Source organism: Planococcus citri, chromosome 1 (assembly GCF_950023065.1).
Source record: "Planococcus citri chromosome 1, ihPlaCitr1.1, whole genome shotgun sequence".
Classification (NCBI taxonomy): Eukaryota; Metazoa; Arthropoda; class Insecta; order Hemiptera; family Pseudococcidae; genus Planococcus; species Planococcus citri.
The window spans coordinates 16,826,509-16,846,683 of NC_088677.1; positions in this window are offsets into that span (position 1 = coordinate 16,826,509).

Here is a 20,175-nt window from a genome sequence, read left to right on the forward strand (position 1 = left end):
GAGTACCTACCTTATATTTTTGCTGCGACAGACTCGACTTTTCGATCATATCGTCATTACAGAGCGCTGGCGCGGCGATGGCTAACTGGTTTTCTCGACGACGACGTCAAAGACTGACGAGTAAAATTAATTATCGAAATGCTTATTCACTGCTAACTACTGGTATTCTTTCTATTCGAATCGATCGACGGGCTCGTATATTCGCGAGCTAAACTCGAAATACGCCGCTCCAATATTTTTACCGTTCTTCCAGTCTGCATCTTCTCTTCCTGGATGTCGTCGTCGTCGACGACGACGTTGTCGTTTCTTAATTATTCATTATTTCGTCGGCGATAAATTTCACTTTCAATGTTGTCGCGTTACCTCCTTTTTTATTCATTTTGTATAGAGGTATTAATGCGATATTTGTACGAAAAATGGAAATTAGTCGGGTGGGCGTTGGCGGCATCGTCGTCGTTAAAATTACGTACCTACCTATCGATTGAATCAGAAATGATTGCATGATTATCGACCATCCCTCACCTGATTCGACTCATTGGACAATGCAGTTGCCATAGACGTCATGTGTCGTATAATTACCTTCATCGGTGTCGTCGGTCATCCTATAAACTTCCATTTTTTTTTTTTTTTTTTGCATCACATTATTAGTGATGCCTTTGTTAATTATTTTACTTGTACAGGAATAACGAAATAACGATCACGTAGCGTAGATGATTGGTGAATTAGCCAAATCGTAAAATCGACTGGTCTGATCGCTTTATTAAGTTCGACTGTATAAATTTTCATGGATTACTTACCTAAGTGTGTAACGGAAGGAACTCATGTAATCTATCTCTTATTGATGTTTTCTAACAAGTTGGATGATCAGTAGAAGCTTTTTTTTTAGGTCTAAATCAAAAGAAAAAAACATAGGAAAAGGAAAATTCAAGAATAAGCACAGTCGAGTTAAAACCAGCGCATATATTGTTCCCTTGGAGCGTCAAAAGGCCGAAGGGTTCACATTCTATATAGGTAGTCCGGCATATATATGACAATAGAATAATAATTGCACCCCACCCTGCCGATCCTCTGAGACAACTTTTTTTTTGAAAGGAGACATCCTAAGGAACATTTTAAAGCAAACTTGCCAAAAAAAAGGTGGCCTTATCAATAAAATGACGTCCATTTTGATTGACAGGTGAGCTGAAACCGCGGATTTTGCTTTCCAATGTAGGACTCACGCAAAATTTTTTGACCCGTACAAAGCTAGATGAAAAGAGCATGCAAAAATTTACCACCCACCAAATTTAAAGTGCTAAAGTGCATTTTTCAACTTTTGGTGAATTTTCCAAAAATTAGAAAAAAAATCATAATTTCACCAAATTGACCTGGAAGTCTGGAACGCTGAAATTCAATATAATGTACCTTATTTCGGCAGATTTTGAAGACTTGAAATTTCCACAACGTTTCATCAATTGAAATTGGCAAATCCGAAATTTACGCTGCCCTCCAACCTTAAATAGACGTTTGGCAAGTAAGTCATTTTGGAGCCACCAGTGACTTTTGGGAAATTCTTGGACTTCCCTTCCATTTTTGGTGAATTTTTAAAACTCAAATTTAAGCCAAAAATTAGAAAAAAATTAAAATTTCACCAAATTGACCTGGAAAGCTGAAATTTAGAATATAACCTATTTTCAAATTGCCAAATCGATTGGAAACGGTCACAGACCGTTTTAAGCAGTTATGGAGCCTCCAGCAGATTTTGAAAACTTGAAATTTCCACAAAGTTTCATCAAATGAAATTGGCGAAATCCGAAATTCACGCTGCACTCCAACCTTAAGTAGACTTCTGGCAAGTTTAAGTCATTTTGGATCCACAAGTGACTTTTTTGAAATTCTTGGACCCCCCCTTTCAATTTTTGGTGAATTTTTGAAAATCAAATTTTAGCCAAAAATTAGATCAAAACTACACCAATTTGACCTGGAAAGCTGAAATGTAGGATATACTCTATTTTCAAATTGCCAAATCGATTGGAAACGGTCACAGACCGTTTTAAGCAGTTCTGGAGCCTCCAGCAAATTTTGAAAACTTGAAATTTCTAGAAAATTTTATCAAATAAAATTGGCGAAATCCGAAATTTACGCTGCACTCCAACCTTAAATAGACTTCTGCCAAGTTCAAGTCATTTTGGAGACTCCAGTGACTTTTTGAAAATTTTTGGAGCCTCTAGTAGATTTTTGAAACTTGAGATTTCCACAAAATTTCATCAAATGCAGTTGAAAAGCCAAATTTTATTCTGTAAACTAATTCCAATACACTATGAAGTTGACTGCAGGTAGATTTCAAGTCATTTCGGAGCCTCCGGTAGATTTTTCAATGTTCGAAATTTCCATAAAATTTTACCAAACAGAGTTGGAAATCCTAAATTCACTCTGCTTCCTAATTTCAACACGATAGTCGACTGCAGGTGGATTCGAGTCATTTTGGAAACACCATAGCGCTTTTTTGAAAATTTCTAGAGGCTTCAGAAGATTTTTGAATCTTGGAATTTTCTCAATATTTCATCAAATGGAGTTGGGGCCAATAAGGTTATCGTTATTTTTTCAAAATCGGCGTACTTATCCATTTCAGTCTAAAATATATTTTTGTTCGTTGATTGCATAATTTTTTTTGAAAATTTGAAAAATTACCCTTCCATATCCGTTCAAGGCATAAAGATGAAATTCAGTTCAGACCCTATTTTAGACATTAATTCCGGGCTGGATTGCAGCCAGTTTTGATTCATTTTAGGGTCTCCGGCAGCGGCTTTTTAGAAAGATACCTACGCTAGATATAATTTTAGATGTTATCCACTGGCAAGGGAAATATCTTAGTCTCAGGGCTGCATTATGCATTAAGTATGTTGAGAAATTTCAATCCTACTTCAAGAAAGGGATCGCCAAAAATCAAGCCAAATGGTAGCACCTAAACCCAAAACTAGACTGCTTTGACGAAAAATGAGTCAATACCTACTAATTCGAAGAAAATCTGCGATGTTGTAATATCCCATACCTGCGTATCATTTTTCATTAAAGCTCGTATGAGACCAACATTTCCAAAATTTAATCGTCTATGACGAATAATAATATCCGTATGAGACGGTATCAAGGTGAAAAAATACCTCATTTATCATTTTATCAGACAAGTACCTATGCACAAAAATCACGTACATTCTACGTACGTAGATATTTACCAGGTAGTCAGGTAGCAAGTACTGCATTGTTGCGTAATTCATCTTTGGTCTATTTAAAGTGCAGTTTTTTTATTCCTTTTCTATGTTTTTTTTTACTGTTTGTATTTTTCATAGTTAGTGCATCGAAGAATACCGTCGCGCCGGTGTATCTAACTACCTACCAGTACCATACCTATTATGTAAAAGGTATAACATAAACCTAGAGGGATATGGATATCCACTGGTATTTTTTAAATTCAATTCATTCGGTCAGTGAAACATTGAAGCGTAAAGTTGACGTCCAATTTTTTTGTTTTTTCCAAATACAGTACTCCAAAGCATACCTGATATTTCGGGCATGACCTAATTGATATCAATGCGTACAATATAGTTGTATTATGCACTGGTCGACTCGAGTAGACATAGCGAGTACCCCGTGCAATTATGATTTAATATTTGAGTATTTTATGCACGCTTTACCTGTGTAGAAAAATATAACACAGTTCAGATGACGTTATTGATTAGTTATAATAAATTTCAAATGAATATTGTCGAGTAGGTGTTTTTTTTTCTCCATCGTACCTGCAGAGTACTGTGTTTATCAATGCGGGTGCGTGATTACGATTGCGACTACCATCACAAATCGCCCAATGTAGGTGTTATGTAAATGGATAAAATTCTTTAGCATAAATGGATCGCCTGCTATAGTATAGTCGTTATCGTCGTCGTCGTCGCCATCTACAAATCATACACACTTTAGTCATTTGTATAAACGTACATTACATACCTACCATGTACATAATAAGCGAAAAAAGAGGTGAAAAATTTACTTATTCCATAACGACTACCGCTATTAATCAACCTATACCATAAGTAAGATTAATATAATATGTAGTACCATGATATAGTGGTATTCGTACTGTAGGCCTACCTTTTATACAAATGTACGTATTTTCGTATCAAGTAAAAGTACGTACCTACCAGTGCACTTGTATGTAACGTGCGTAAATTATTTGTACTTATCCCGAGCACACCCATACAATGTACATATTTACACCTCGTCATCTACCCATATATATTTTCATTCATTTACATTGTTATTAAGATTTCGAATTACGTGATGTTGGATTGTTGGTGTACAATTTTGTCAATCCAACCGCCTGCTCCAACTATCCAGCCAGCTTGACAAAATAATGAAAACGAAGTGGAGAACCACACTCTGATTACAACATAGCAAAAAAAAAAAAAAAAACGCTATAAAATGCGAATGGGGCAAACTCGATTCAAATTTTCCAAGTTTGTCGTGCCCTAGATTTTGTAAATTTTGAATTTTCAAATTGTGTTTGCTCCTTCAATTTTGAAGATAGGGTCATTCCACCTCAATTCGACCAACGTTTCTGAGTCATGTCCTTCGATTTCGCTTAATCTTTTTTTACAATGTCTACCCACCCAGTAAGTAAAAAACCCGCAATCAGTTTGGTCCCAGCCCCCCTCAGGGGACGGATGAGCAGGCTTCAATTATGTTTACATTGTCTCGAGGTACTCAACTTCAGCAGCGCTTTACTCCAAAGCTATGATATTGTGGTCAAAATTGATTTCACAGTTCAAAAGGGCATTGCATTTTGAACTTAAAGTGTTTTGAAAGTTTCGAAAGTTGAAAGTTCAAATTTTAAAATGGCGCTGTGAGTGAGAGCTACCATTTCAAATTCTGAAAAAATTTCCATAGATGTACCTTTTGGTGATTTTTCAAAATATTCAATTTTCAAGATGGGATCTTTTAATGGAGAGGGAGCACCACCTTCCCCAAATTTGGGCAAAACTTTGAAAAAAACCTGGGGCATGTGACATCAAATTGTATGTTTTTAGTGACCCATGAGCACGAATATGACGTCAGACTTTTGATTGGACCCCATCCATGGCCCTCGGCACATCCCTGAATGGGGTAAAAGTGAAAAAAAAAACGTTTCATTCGTGTGACACATGAAATAGTATGTTTTCGATATCGCTGATCGAATACGAATACAGACTTAGTTTTTAAATTGACCTCACCCATGACCCCCAGAACTTCTCCAAACATGTAAAAGTCCAACTGGGGGCCGTGGGTGGGTCAAATCAAAAATCTGACGTCATATTCGTGTTCAGCGTCACCAAAAACATACTATTTCATGTGTCGCACGAACAAAACACTTTTTTGAACCTTTACCACATTTTGGGAGGTGCTGCTGGGGCCGTGGATAGGGTCTGATCAAAAATCAGACGTCATATTCGTGTTCAGCGTTACCAGAAACATGCAATTCGATACCTATGTCACATGCCCCAGATTTTTTAATGAAATTTTTGCCCAAATTTGGGGAAAGGGTGCTCCCTCTCCATTAAAAGATTCCATTTTGAAAAATTAAACATTTTAAAAAAGCATCAAAAAATACATCTATGGAAATTTTTTCAGGGAAATTCGAACTTTCAAAATACTTAAAAAGTTCAAAATGCAATGCTCTTTCGAACTATGAAATCAGTTTTGTTCAAACTATCATAGCTTTGGAGTAAAGCGCTGCTGAAGTTGAGTACATACATACCTAGAGACAATGTGAAAATGATTGAAGCCCCCCCCCCACCCACCCACCCACCCCCTGAGGAGGCTGGGACCAAACTGATTGTGGGTTTCTTACTTATTGAGTGGGTAGACAATGTAAAGAAAATTTGAGTGAAATCGAAAGACATAACTTTCAAAATCGCATTTTTTTGATCGAGGAATTATTTAAAATTGGTAAATTTCTAGCACAAAAATGGTGTAGCTTCTTCAATTTACCTACAGATGGTAAAAAAAATGTTGGCATCATTGAAATGACTTCAATAACCCATAATGTTCAAAATTGATGGCGCAAACACAATTTGAAAATTTGAAATCGTCATAATTTGAAGCATCCCAAATTTGTAAATTTTGAATCAAGTTTGCCTCTTCAATTTTGAAGATAGTCATAATATGTCATTGTCATACACACCTTTTTTGTCCGTCCACTCGAGTAGGTATACTATGGGTAACGGGCATCATTTGAATGATTCAAACATTTCCTTATTCTCAACGATTTTATTTTTTTTCAAAAATTAGTAAATTTTGAGTTTTACGAAGCATATTGTGGTTCCTTCAATTCACAAGATAGGCAACCAGTAATGATAACGTCATTTGTTCATCTCCACACTACCTAGTACCTATAGTTGAATTTTGGTAAACGATTTCCAAAACATCCTTTATAGAATAAGACTCTCACAAAATTTTTTGAACTGGACAAAGCTATATGAAAAGAGTAATGCAAAAATGTATCATCAGCCAAAATTTCAAGTGATGAGTACACAGAAGTTGTAATAGATTCTGACTTGAAATGGAATAACCAAGTTGACCATTTAATAAAAAAACTCTCCCCCTATACCTATTTGATAAGACAACTACGAGAAATTACACACTCTCATACTTTAAAAATCACATACTTTGGCCTATTTCACTATAATCTGAGCTATGGATTAGCACTTGGGGGTGGTAATCACAGCCTTCTCCATCGTGTAGGTACACTTCTAATACAAAAAAGAGTTCTAAGAATAATGTTTCGAAAACATCCAAGAGAATCATGTAAACCAGTCTTTATTGAAAATGACATACTGCCAGCCCCATGTGAGTACATTCTTCAATTATGTATTATGGTACAGAATGGAATAATGCCTCAAAAATTTATAACAAAATACCACAGAAACTAGGTAAAAAATATAGCATCCAAAAAACTTTTTAAAAATAAACTCAAATATTGGCTACAGAGATATGCGCTCTACAGTGTTGAAGAAATGTTGCAGCTAGATTAATAAGTTGTTTTCTTACTGTAATTTTTATAATCTGTTGTTTTTAAATTTTTTTTTATGCTATTTCATTTCAAACTTACTATTGTTTTCACAAAAGAGTATTTCTGAATATTTTGTATGATTTAATTACCTATCTGTATTTTCAATTCACTTTTTTTCCCCCTCCAGCAGTACTATGTTAATGTTATAATTGAATCGGTCAGTATGGAAAGGGTATAAGTCCATTTTTGCGTTTTTCAGGTATAACAAAAAACTGATTCATTCAAAAATCAAAAAATTTCAGTAAACATGCTTAAGGTCATTGAAAGAGGACCCCAAGACACAACTTTTAGCGCAGTTTCCAAAAAAAAATATTCACGTGCGCCAGTGCTGTTGCTGCCTAAACAAATGGGACTTAGACCCTTTCTGCACCGAATTGACAAAATTTCTTTCGAAATTTCTCGAGCACGAATGGGGCTTGATTCTACATCTAAGTACATCATTTAGACTGCTATCTCTCGTTTAAATTGACCAAAAACCCCTTGAGTTCTAAGACTTTTTGCCGAAGTTGTTAATTTTTTCATCATTTTTCAGTTCAGAGATTAACTTAAATTTCCAAAAATGGTCTTCTCAAAAATGTTAGTTATTTTTCAAGGAATTAAAAAAATTTTACAAAAAAGTCATAAATGCGGATCCGCCCTTTTTCTGCGCCCAAATACCACTTTCCCGGCAGTTTTGCGGAAATCTGACATCACCAGTCGATCCGCCATACTTTGAAACCCCCATTTCCGCAAAAATTTTTTTTTTCAAAAATGTGACTTGTTACCTTTCCATACTGACCGATTCAATTAATATCTAGTTTATTGACATTGTAAATAGGTACAGCTAAAGCTGTCTACTGCAATAAAAATAATTTGATTTGATTTGAAGAACCAGTTGAGTCAGTTTTTTAAAGTTTTGTGTTACGGCGTTTCAAAGTATCAAAATGCTATAATTTTGTATTGAATTCGAATCTTATAAAAGTAATGACTGGAAATATATCACACAAAATCCCACAAACACAACTCGAGGCATAATAGAAAAAAAATAAAAAGATACGCAACTTACGAGTTGGAAAATCACTCTTTTCGTGAAAAAATCAAGCAAAAAACCGAGGGAGGCTGAGGAGACAATTAGATCGATTTTCTATATTTTCTATATCAACATAAGGAACTTACCAAAAAAAAAAAGAGAGCAAAATTGGAACACCTGAACCCAAAATCAGACTGATTTAACAACGAATAACCCAATAAGTAAGAAGTACGATATAGGCAGCTGCTGACCCTACAATAATGTTGAAGGATCTCCGTTTCATGTCAGTGAGTCACATTCACCATGGCCAACTTAGCTGTATGGGCTTTTCCGACGTCTTTTACTATAAAACAATCGCCTAATGTACGTAAGCTTGAAAGTACAAACCTATGCAATATGCTACACATAAGTAGGTAAGGTAAGTAGGTACATACCTAAGTGTATAATGCATTTGCGTATTTCACCTGTAATCTGAGAATTGTCACATGAATCATCCGAAACAACATGCATAAAAATATTATAAGCGGACCTTCTTTTACAACGAAATTCTTGAAACTATATTTTTAGGATATTGCAACAAATTTATCGAACCAGCACAAGGGCATAATACACAGAACATTAGATGACCTGTTGTTTCAGCATCAAGCATCACAAATAGGACTGTGAAAATAAAAAGTCAAGAAATTTTGCCCTTCATAAATCTGAGAATTACATATTTGCAGTTTTTATTCCATAAAAGCATCCTATTTTGGAAATCAACTATAGGTTATGCTCCTTACAGTGTAATAAAATGCCCGTGATGAAGTTTTTATATATCTCACATGCGATACGAGCTTGTACATACTACGTAGGTATGTTGCCGCCCCTGCACAATGTTCGTGACCCCATCCAATACAGCTTACACCCAAGTGAAAGGATATCGAAGACGAATGATCAATGTTTCGATCTCGATCAATAAGAACGACAAGGTAGTTCATACGTAGTTGACCGAAGAACCATAACAGCAAAACTCGTAATTTAATTGAGATTTTTAATTTAAAAAAAGAGAAAAAACAATAAATATTCACAGGCTGTAGGGAAAGTTTTGCATACATGTACATTGTACAATACATACATTAGAGCATCAGCTATGTAGGCACGTTACTCCTTTTACAATAGAAAATTCTAAAAAATGCTTCAAACTACATATCATTTCTAGATCATCAAAAGAGGAATACATTTTCATCCCGAAATTTTTCTTTCAAGTACCTAGTCATGGGGAGAAAGAGTTCTTACGTACTGAAAATACGAGTATATATGTAATTCCTCCCAAAATTTCAACTTATTTTGATAGGTGGAACGACAATTCATCAAAAATCCCAAAAATCATGGTCCAATTTTAGCTTGAAATCTTTCAAAAATGCTCGAGAAATGTTTTAATGGAAATTTTAACACATTTTGATAAATTGAATAACGCCCTTTTCAAAAAAGCTCAAAATCATGACCAAAATTTTATAAGTTCAAAATTCTGCAAAAAAAGGACCAAAAAATTTTGGTAGAAATGCTTCATTTTCTGCCGAAATTTCATCACATTTGACATTTTGACAGGTCACATGACACTTCTTCAAAACTCCAAAAAATTATGATCCAACTTTTAGCTCAAATTTTATTTTAAATGATCAAAAATTTTTTATAGAGGATTTTAATTTTTTGACAAATTTTTAACACATTTTAATATCATGTTGCATACCATTTTTTTTCTCGAAAATCTCAAAAGTTATGATCATTTTTTTTGTGGTCAAAGTTCTTTAGAAGTGCTCCAAAAATGTTTTGATAGAAATTCTTGATTTTCTGCTGAATTTTTACCTCATTTTGATTGATCACATTACACTTTTTTTCAAGAGTCCCAAAATCGTGATCAAATTTTATAAGATCAAAATTCATTAAGTATGTCTAAAAATTTTTGGATAGAAATGTTTGATTTTCTTTCGAAATTTTACCACATTTTTTGATATGTTGCATGACACTTTTTTAAAAATTCTAAAAATTTTTAGTCGTGAGCCAACTTTTAGTTCAATGTTCAAAAAAACATTTTCCTGAAATATTTGAAATTTTCACGAAATTTCAGCTAATTTTGATGGGATGAACGACACTTTTTCAAAAATTCCAAAAATTATACCTATTTTGCGCTCAAAATTTTTAAAAATGGTCAAAAAACATTGTCAGTAAGATATATTTGAATTGTCGCAACATTTTAACGCAATTGAATAGTTCGTATGACATTTTATCAAAAAGACTAAAAAAAAATATACAGTTTTTAGGTCAAACTTCTTCAAAATTGTTCAAAAATAATTTTCGTTTGAATATTTAAGCTTCTCGCGAAATTTTAACCTATTTTGATAGGTCACAAGGTCACTTCAAAATAATACCATAACAGTCTATTCGTGACTTGAATTGTTGGTGGGGGGGGGGGGGGGTGGCGATTAAATTTTAGACACATATTCACCAGGATAGCAACCAAATTTTTTGCGAACCAAAAATTCCTACCAAGTTGGATTTCTAGCAATTTGTGCTGGTGCCCCCAACACCAACGATTTTTGATTTTCCAGAAATTTTAAGTTTCTATAGAAGGCGTGGAAATCATCTTGGGCGATTAAAAATCGAGCTCTGGCTCGTTTATGATTTGTTTAACAAGGTGTTGGAGGATCCAGAATGGCTGGAAGGAGTAGAATTTTATTTGGAAGAGTCGATATGTCGATATCAAAAGTCAAAACTGATATTCTTCGCTGAAAAAAGTAAAAAAACAAATAGGTACGTATTTTGGAGAATCTTCATTTTTAAACATTCAAAAATCGAACAATTAATTTGAATAGCTGAAATTCCGCTCCTTTAAAACTTTTAATCAGCTTTAAATTTGTAAATAGTAAGATTTCAACTCAATTATTTTTCCTTCTGCCTTCCTCAAAGGTATAGAGGTATTATTCTTACCTATTTTCATTCTTGAATTGAACGATATGATCGAAGATAGTGAAAGTACCTACCTATGCGAAAGACGAAATTGAACAACGAACCGTTAACGGAAAGCATACTATTTTACGATTTTTTAATCTGAATTATGCTCCAAGATGCATTCACCTTTGTCGTAAAGGATGTATATTTTCTTAATAGTGGCTTCCGACAGTGGCTGGTTGAATTATTCTATTATAGGTCACGGACGACTCTTTGTCTAATCATTTTACCATTTACTATGCACAAGTACCATTACTGACGTAGGTAGGTACTCGTATTTACCACTTACGTAATTTTTATTCCACGTATTACTCGTACTCGTACCTGCTGCTCATTTATGCCACGGTGGATCTTTCTCCGCTTGAATTCGTAAATTCTTTCATATAGGTAGTTCTTCTTCCTCTCTTTTCTCTTCTTTCGATGGGTATTTTGAAAGATTTTATATCGATGGTCAGGTCAAGTACTTATTTGAATAGAAGGATGCCAGGGAATTTTCAAGCTTTCTGACATTTCGTTCTCCTCTCCCTTTCTTCACGAAACTCCCTACTGCCCCCTGATTATCGACTCCATTTCAATTTTCATTTTTTTTTAGTTAAAATAATAGAGCGGGAAAATAACGTAAAAAAGCGAGGACGAAAAGGAAAAAATTGGCACATCAATTTTTTCTTCGGGAATGTGTTCAGATGGACCTCCTGAACTACCAAAAAAAACCCGACCCTCCTACCCCTGGAGCTAATTTTTTTAGGGGGCTAAAACCGGTTGCGATTCACGTTTTTTGCGTTTTACTCCGTAAATATTAGGTTTACGATAAAAACTACCATGACAAAAAATGTTCCCCTTCAAATTCTCGATAATTTGATACTACTCTCGATGCCCATCCCTCAAGGGGGGTGCCTAAAAAAGGGGTGGAAAGAGTAGGTGTTTCAAAAAAATGTAAGTCCAGTAAATTAATCAAAATTACCACTTAATATTATTCGTTTTCGCTCAATTTTTTTTACAAAGTCTACACACCCAACTACTAATCAAACCACCATTGATTGGTCTTCAACCCTCCCCGGGGGGTGGTGGGGGGTGCTTGATTTTTCAAGTAACACACAACTGAATCGTGTATTCGAAAAACGAATCTGGACGTGCGATATATCGAAGAGTATGTTTTCGAGGTCGCTGAATACGAATATGAATTTATTTTCTGGGTCTAACCCCTCAAAGCCCCTCTGTGCCTCAAAAAGGGGGTCAAAATTTTGAAAAATCGCGAAAAGTCGAGTGATATATCGAATGGTATGTTTTCGAGGTCGCTGAGTACGAATATGAACTTATTTTTTGAGTCCAACCCCTCGAAGCTCCCCTGTGCCTCAAAAAGGGGGTCAAAATTTTCAAAAAATTTCAAAATTTTGTACTTTTTTGGGGCAGTCAGGAGCTTTGCGGGGTTGGGGGCAAAAAATAATACCATATTCGTACTCAGCGACTTTGAAAACATATCATTCGATATATCACTCGACTTATCGCAATTTTTCAAAAGTTTGACCCCCTTTTTGAAGCACAGGGGAGCTTCGAGGGGTTGGACTCAAAAAATAAGTTCATATTCGTACTCAGCGACCTCGAAAACATACCATTCGATATATCACTCGATTTTTCGCGATTTTTCAAAATTTTGACCCCCTTTTTGAGGCACAGAGGGGCTTTGAGGGGTTAGACCCAGAAAATAAATTCATATTCGTATTCAGCGACCTCGAAAACATACTCTTCGATATATCGCACGTCCAGATTCGTTTTTCGAATACACGATTCAGTTGTGTGTTACTTGAAAAATCAAGCACCCCCCACCACCCCCCGGGGAGGGTTGAAGACCAATCAATGGTGGTTTGATTAGTAGTTGGGTGTGTAGACTTTGTAAAAAAAATTGAGCGAAAACGAATAATATTAAGTGGTAATTTTGATTAGTTTACTGGACTTACATTTTTTTGAAACACCTACTCTTTCCACCCCTTTTTTAGGCACCCCCCTTGAGGGATGGGCATCGAGAGTAGTATCAAATTATCGAGAATTTGAAGGGGAACATTTTTTGTCATGGTAGTTTTTATCGTAAACCTAATATTTACGGAGTAAAACGCAAAAAACGTGAATCGCAACCGGTTTTAGCCCCCTAAAAAAATTAGCTCCAGGGGTAGGAGGGTCGGGTTTTTTTTGGTAGTTCAGGGGGTCCATCTGAACACATTCCCGAAGAAAAAATTGATGTGCCAATTTTTTCCTTTTTAAAACTGCTATTTGCCCGGTCTATAATAATGTACTTACCTCGTGAAATTAGACGAATTTTCAATGTTTATGAAAATTTCAGATTATCAGCATTTCAACACATTTTTTTCAGATATTTGGTATTGCATGGCACTTGACTGATCCACGACCTACCTCAATAATCATCCAAATGAGAAAATTGCAGACTGAATTTGCCATTAAGGGTCGCAAAGGCGCAACTAATTTGGACCCTTCTGATTCGTAAGTTAGACAAACACTCATACTTGAGCTCAGAATGAATTGCCTATTCACCAGTTTGAAGGAGGCTCATTTTAAAGATGCAATTCCTTTGATTCTTGTGGACTGATTTTTTCAAAATTTTTTCTGTTAAATTATTCTACATTCAAACTCATTTATGAAGAACCAAAAAAATACACTTTAGAATTTCTTTGAACCAGTATCCTTCGTCTTTAAACGAGAATCTGTGCTTTCAAATAATTTATTAAAACGAACGACGTTCAGTTTAGGATAAGTAAAATTTCACAAACCAAAGTATCGAGTATATCAAACATACCATCAGCCACCGATATTCATAGGACATCCTCTATAAACTCCCCAAGGCGGTCGTTTAGTAGTCGCTTTTGAATCATCTTTGGAAGATTTGAATTCGGACGTGCCTGGTTTTCTAAAGCTTCTCAAAGGTGGTCTATCTCTTTCCCTCTTACTTCGATTATCTTTCGGCTCGGGCGATTTCATCTGCCTATGAAGAGGTATCCCTTGCTCGTCGTCGACCGGAACATACCAAGTTTCGCGTTGTTTATCGATCTTGGGCAATTGGTACACCTTAGGTCGATATATATCTTTGCAGACGGTAAACGGAGGTTTGAAGTAATCGTCGTAAGAGTTACGGAAATTCTCCGATATGATTGGCTGGCCTCTGTTAAACTTGTATCTCAATTTACTGCCGTGTGTTTCTCTGAAACTAACCACCTCTTGTTCTTTAGCTTTACTCGCCAGGTTCTTCAAGTTTTCCAACTCTTCCATATCGAATTCGTGATCGACTTGTTCAACAGTTTTGGCCATCGATTCGCTCCTCAGCTGTCTGAATATTTCGCCGGCGTCAGCGTGCTCGTGCTCGATTTTACTTTCGTATTCTCTGTATTTGTCTTTCAAATTAGCGCATCTGACCAGCATCCTGTGCTGTTGCAGCTCTTTACGTTTGCTCGACGTGAAGGTTCCTTTGGGGTATACTTTTGGCGGTTTCGTGCTGTCGATTTTACGTCTACTTTTTTCTTTATCTACAGTCAGCGGTAATCCTTTGAGGATACGAACTTGTTCTTTCAATTTGACCAAGTCGTTCTCGCCGACTCGATCTTTGTAAGTGGATTTCTCGTAGTCTAACGGATCCGGAGGAGGAGGCGGTGGTGTTGGAGGTGGCGGAGTTGAAGCCACTTCGTTTAGACCTCCTCGCATTAAAGAAGCTCCGGCAAAAAAAGAAGACGCTTTTGGTGTCGTCGTCGACTCTGTAGGCGGCGGAGATGTCGGTGGAGTTTCCGTAGTAGTCATTTTACGCACTTTTATTTCGCTTTTAGTGGGTTTACGGCTCGATGCGGTGTGCCTGTGCTTATTACGACAAAGTAAAAAAATTACGCTCTGCCAAGAGCGTGATTTTCGTAGTAGAATTAACCCGTTGCTAAGCAGAGAGGTTTTCCAATCATCGAATCGAGTTGAGTTAAATTCATCGTGTATGGTATTCATTTTTATATATCCACTTGATAGATGTCTGATTGTCTGTCGAGAGCTTTTTGGTGGTTGGTAAGTTCTCTCGAGATTATTTCATCCGCATGGAAGCTCACTCTAAAACAAACATGCCTAGAATTTTTTTTTGCGGATTGATTGAGCCGATTTTTTTTCCAACCCCTGCAATAATTTGTAGATTTACACAGGAGGATTTCTTGAAAAACGTCGAATTCACAAATTGAAAATTATTGATTTAAAAATTCCTGCTTTTGCCAAAATTATCAAAAATGTCTCGTTTTTTTCAAAATTAAAAAAAAATCTTGACTTTTGTCGAAATTGTCAAAATAGCACTGTTTTTGGTTATTGTAATTGTCGAAAAATAGAATTTTCTTCTGACGTTATCAAAAAACTCCTAATATTTTTTGTAAAAATGATCAAAAAACCCTATTGTTGGCCAAAATTTCAAAAACTCTTATTTTTGCTAAAATTATCAAAAAATCTTAAGTTAGGTAACTGTCTGTAAAAGTTGCCAAAAGCACTTGTTTTTTGCCAAAATGTTCAAAAAATTTTATCGCCAGAATACTTACGATTGTCAAAAAAGTCTCATTTTTACCAAAATTGTACGGAAGGTTCTTTTTTTAAAAAAATTATTAAAAAAATTCCAACTTTTGTGAAAATTGCCAAAAAAAGTCATGTTTTTTGCCAAAATTGTGGAAAAATCATTGACTTTTTAGATATGGACTGCTAGTGGCCCATAAGCTTAACATACGGCTATTGTCTTTAACATAGTATGTAAGTCGAGGCCGTCGAGGGTTGCAATCTGTGCATGCGCCAGCTCTGTTGTGACATTATACCACCCAGGTACAGTTACATGAAAGTGTGGGAGGTATAACATCGTCACCTGGTACGACGTCATTTTTCAGTTCCGGCATGCGCAGAAACCAAACCTTGACAAACTGATGAACTATGTTCAAGACCATTGGCTTATGTACCACTAAAACAGTCCATATCTAAAAAGTCAATGGGAAAAATACCCTTTTTTTGACATTATCAAACAAGTCTTAACATTTTTTGCAGAAATGACCAAAAAACTTTGTTAGTAGCCGAAGCCAAAATTTTGAAAATTCCTGCTTTTTATAAAAATTGTCAGTAAGTTCTATTTTTTAGACAAAATTGAGAGGAGTAGGATTGCACTCACCGCTTAAGTGGTTATTTGCGTAATTTCCCCTTTATGAGAATCTTCTGTATATGTGACCATCCGCGATAAAACCGACCATCCGTCGCAAAAAATTGAAAAAAAAATTTTCGCGAATTTTTGTTCTCTAAACCATTTGAGGCCCAAAAATAGGCGAAAAAACATTTTCGATTTTTTGCGACGGATGGTCGGTTTTATCATGGACGGTCACATATGTTTCTATAATAGAGTCGGTGCTTTTCTCCATATACTGAAAGTAGGGTAATAATGTGATAAACTCTTCCTAAACTTATAGGTGCGCTCATAGGATCCCAAAATAACTGGAAGGATTCCCCTTAACATCGTATGATAATACAATCACATCATTTGTTCCGCGCCGAATTATCTATTTTTGACAAATAATCTTTTAAGCACAAAAGTTGCTTCGGCAAGCCCCGAGCTTCACTTGGTCTTGTACCTCCGCAGTAACTTGTTCCTCATCAAAACGATGATGTGTTAGCTATTTCAACACAATCAATGTATAAGCGTAAATGGGGTTCTCCCCATTTGTCCTTCTTTTCATGTTTAATCCACTTTTAGCGTGGTAATTAGTGTTTCTCTGAATGTTTTGATAATTATGTTTATTAAATGCGGTTCTTTTGAATACTTATTACTTACACTTCGATTTTCCGAACATCGAAAGTATTTCTTGTCTATAAGTATACATCAAGCTTGATTAGGTGTTCCTACCGAAGCACCTGGTATTAGTGGTTGCATCAGAAAGAGGTAGGAAAAATGCATAGTGTCCAAGTAAGTTTAAGATAACTAATTATAAATAAATCATAATTAATCGAGATGGATAAAATGAGTAATAATACACAAAGTATTAGTGGCTATATAGGAGATACTTATTTCATCTCAGATGAAAGACATATTTTCACCATGTTATAGTTAGATTTTAGATTAGAATAGTGAACGCAGCTTGTAATCATTTGAGGTAAAACTTGAGTGGTTGCTTGTATATTATACTTTACTTGATGTGAGCGAGAGCTCGTATTGAATTACGAAATAATAGTTTTAGTTATCCTGCATTATTTTGTATGTATCTCTTTCAGTATATCATTAATAAAATCATATCGAATAGCATGAATAGGTATAAAGTAAGTGCAGGTAATTACGCCACCCTAAGGTTTGAGGTCATTTAGTGGGGTTAAAAAATGCATCTTTGGCAAAAATGTGAATGAACCACCTCAAAGCACATCTTATTAGCTACCTTTCACAAAAAAATTTTTTCTTACCCCTCCCCCAATACCGCCAATCTCCTCCTGAAATTTTTTTACAAAAGTGGCATAATTATCAACAGGTGCAGGTAATTACGCCACCACCCCAAAAAACGATTTAAAATCTATGAAAACATTGGTAAGAATCATTTGGCATTTTGGGCATCTTATTGGCTACCTTTCCCTAAAAAAAATGTTTTCCATTACCCCTCCCCCTATCCCACCCCTCCATTTCTGAAAATTATTCATCAAAGTGGTGTATTCATCAACATATGCAGGTAATTCCGCCACTCTCCCCCCACCACCAAAAAAAATTATTTCTTAACATTTTGGTCAAATATGTGAAAGTCCTGAAAGAGTTTTGTTAAAGTGGCGTAATTTTCAACATTGGTACTTTTGTATATTTTTCAACATTTTGATACTTACATTGAGAAATGACAAAAAACTGTTTACCGCATTGAAATCGTCATTAAATTTACTACAGGAATCATATCTTCAAAATTTTTTTTCGCCCTTATTACAAATTACAGCACGTTTCCAAACTGTGGTCAATTTAACATGACGTTTTTTTTTTGGCATAAAATTTACAAAAAGCGAGCCGCAGATCAGAAAATTATCCGGTCCGGTGATATTTTTGGTTTTTCTACCTTGGCTTTAACAGTACAATCACCTAAAAATCGTCACACAGCGCCATTTATCCATTTACTATGAGAACTATGGTAGTGGCGTAATTGCCAACGTGGCGTAATTAGCTGCACTTACCTTATGTTTTTATTTGATGAAGAACTGAAAATGTGCTTATGGTGACTGGTGAGTAAGATATTGCCGTAGTCTCCCATCTGAGCCGGTCAGGGACAAGAGGAAAATATTCACTGCCTAGGGAATATTTCTTAGCAAATACATATCACAGGATAATCATGCTTAGATCCATTAGTCCTCCGGATAATTCTTACCTTCACTATAACAAAATGTCCAAGGGAGCGGGTTGGGGGGGGGGGCGGAAATTCCGCTCGAAAATTTTATTTGGAGGTACCCAACAATAATCCATCACGATTTTTCAAATCTGGGAACAGGGCTATTTCGCCTATCTTACCTGGGAATACCCTTCTAATGATTGTGAATCAGAAATGTACATCAGAAAAATATGTTAATATTTGAATAGCGTATTTTCCAGCATTTAAAAATTCCTTTCGAGCATTTTCCTTCATTATTCCTCAACTTGCTTTAATTCGAAATTTCCTCAATTTCAACATTTTTTTCCTCGAGAACGATTGCCAAAAAAAATCTGCAAGATCGTGGTAAAAAGAAACCAAATCGAAGCCTGAACTCTTCGATCTGTACTCGACTATACAGTTCTATGTGAACCTTGACGCTCATACTGTTGATTAGTTGCATATCTTATAATGCAACAGGCGCACTATGATTTGATAATCGCAATAAACGTTTAAGAGTATTAAAAACTCGTTTTAAAAAATATAATAACTTACACATTTACCGCAGAAATAATGCATCACGTAGTAATTCCAATATTGATAACAATTGATTGCGCACCTACATTGCGATAATATACAAGATGTCTCACACAATCATTTCAGAACCTTAAGATACCTACGAGTATAACTTCATTTTTTGAAATGAATTTCTCATATTAATGAGATAATATTATGATAGACTCGTCGATAATAAGTAACATCTGGTTCAGTGGTTCCATGGATGACAATATGGCTTTGGCTTTGTATGATTTTTGGTTCTGCAATTATCGCATCTGCTTGCTCGAAATATGCTCATATCATTTTCAGGGTTAGCATCGATACGAATTTATTAATCGTTATTCGTACATAATATATGTACTTTCAGGAATTGATCGAAGTATGAAAATTAATCAAAGTATCGAGTAGATTTTATGCCATTCTATGCCATAATGGAGCAACAAGTTTTGAAAATTAAAGGGCATTACATATCCAAAGTAATAATTATTATAACAGCTTTCTTTTTCACTCGTCACTCTGTAGAGTTATGGTACACGAAATAATGAGAAAATTTTGAAAATTTTGAATAACTTGGCTTCTTCACTGTCACAGACAGAAGATTCTTACTGAACTAATTAATAAAAACGCCAGACAGTCCCATTTTTTGACAATTGCGACATTGCAAAACTTCGGCCAAAATTGATCAGAAATTCCTAATTTATGCCAAAATATCCAAAAAATATGTTGTTTTTATTTTTGCAAAAAATTGGCATTTCTTTGCCAAAGTTGTAGGTATAAAAAACGCAATTTTATCAAAATTGTCTGAAAGTCTTCATTTTTGAGAAAATTCTTCTATTTTGCCAAAATTACTTACAAGGGCTGAATCAGACAAAAGGGAATTGATAGAGGACCTCAAAACACTCCACCTTTCAAAATTTTCTAGGTGCTGAAAATCATTTTTGTTTTTTGACTTTTTTTTTTTAAGACTTCAAAGGTCAAAAAATGCGAAAAATTTAAAATTTTATCAAATTGCCCTAGAAAGTTGAGGTTGTTTTTTTTACACCACTTTCGGCATCCCAAGTCGATTGGTGATGATTTCGAACCATTCTGGAGCCTCCAGCAGATTTTCGTATCCTCCAGTTTCAGAAATTTAGCACCCATAAACTCGTATTTATCAACTTTGTAACCCATTCCATCGATTTGGG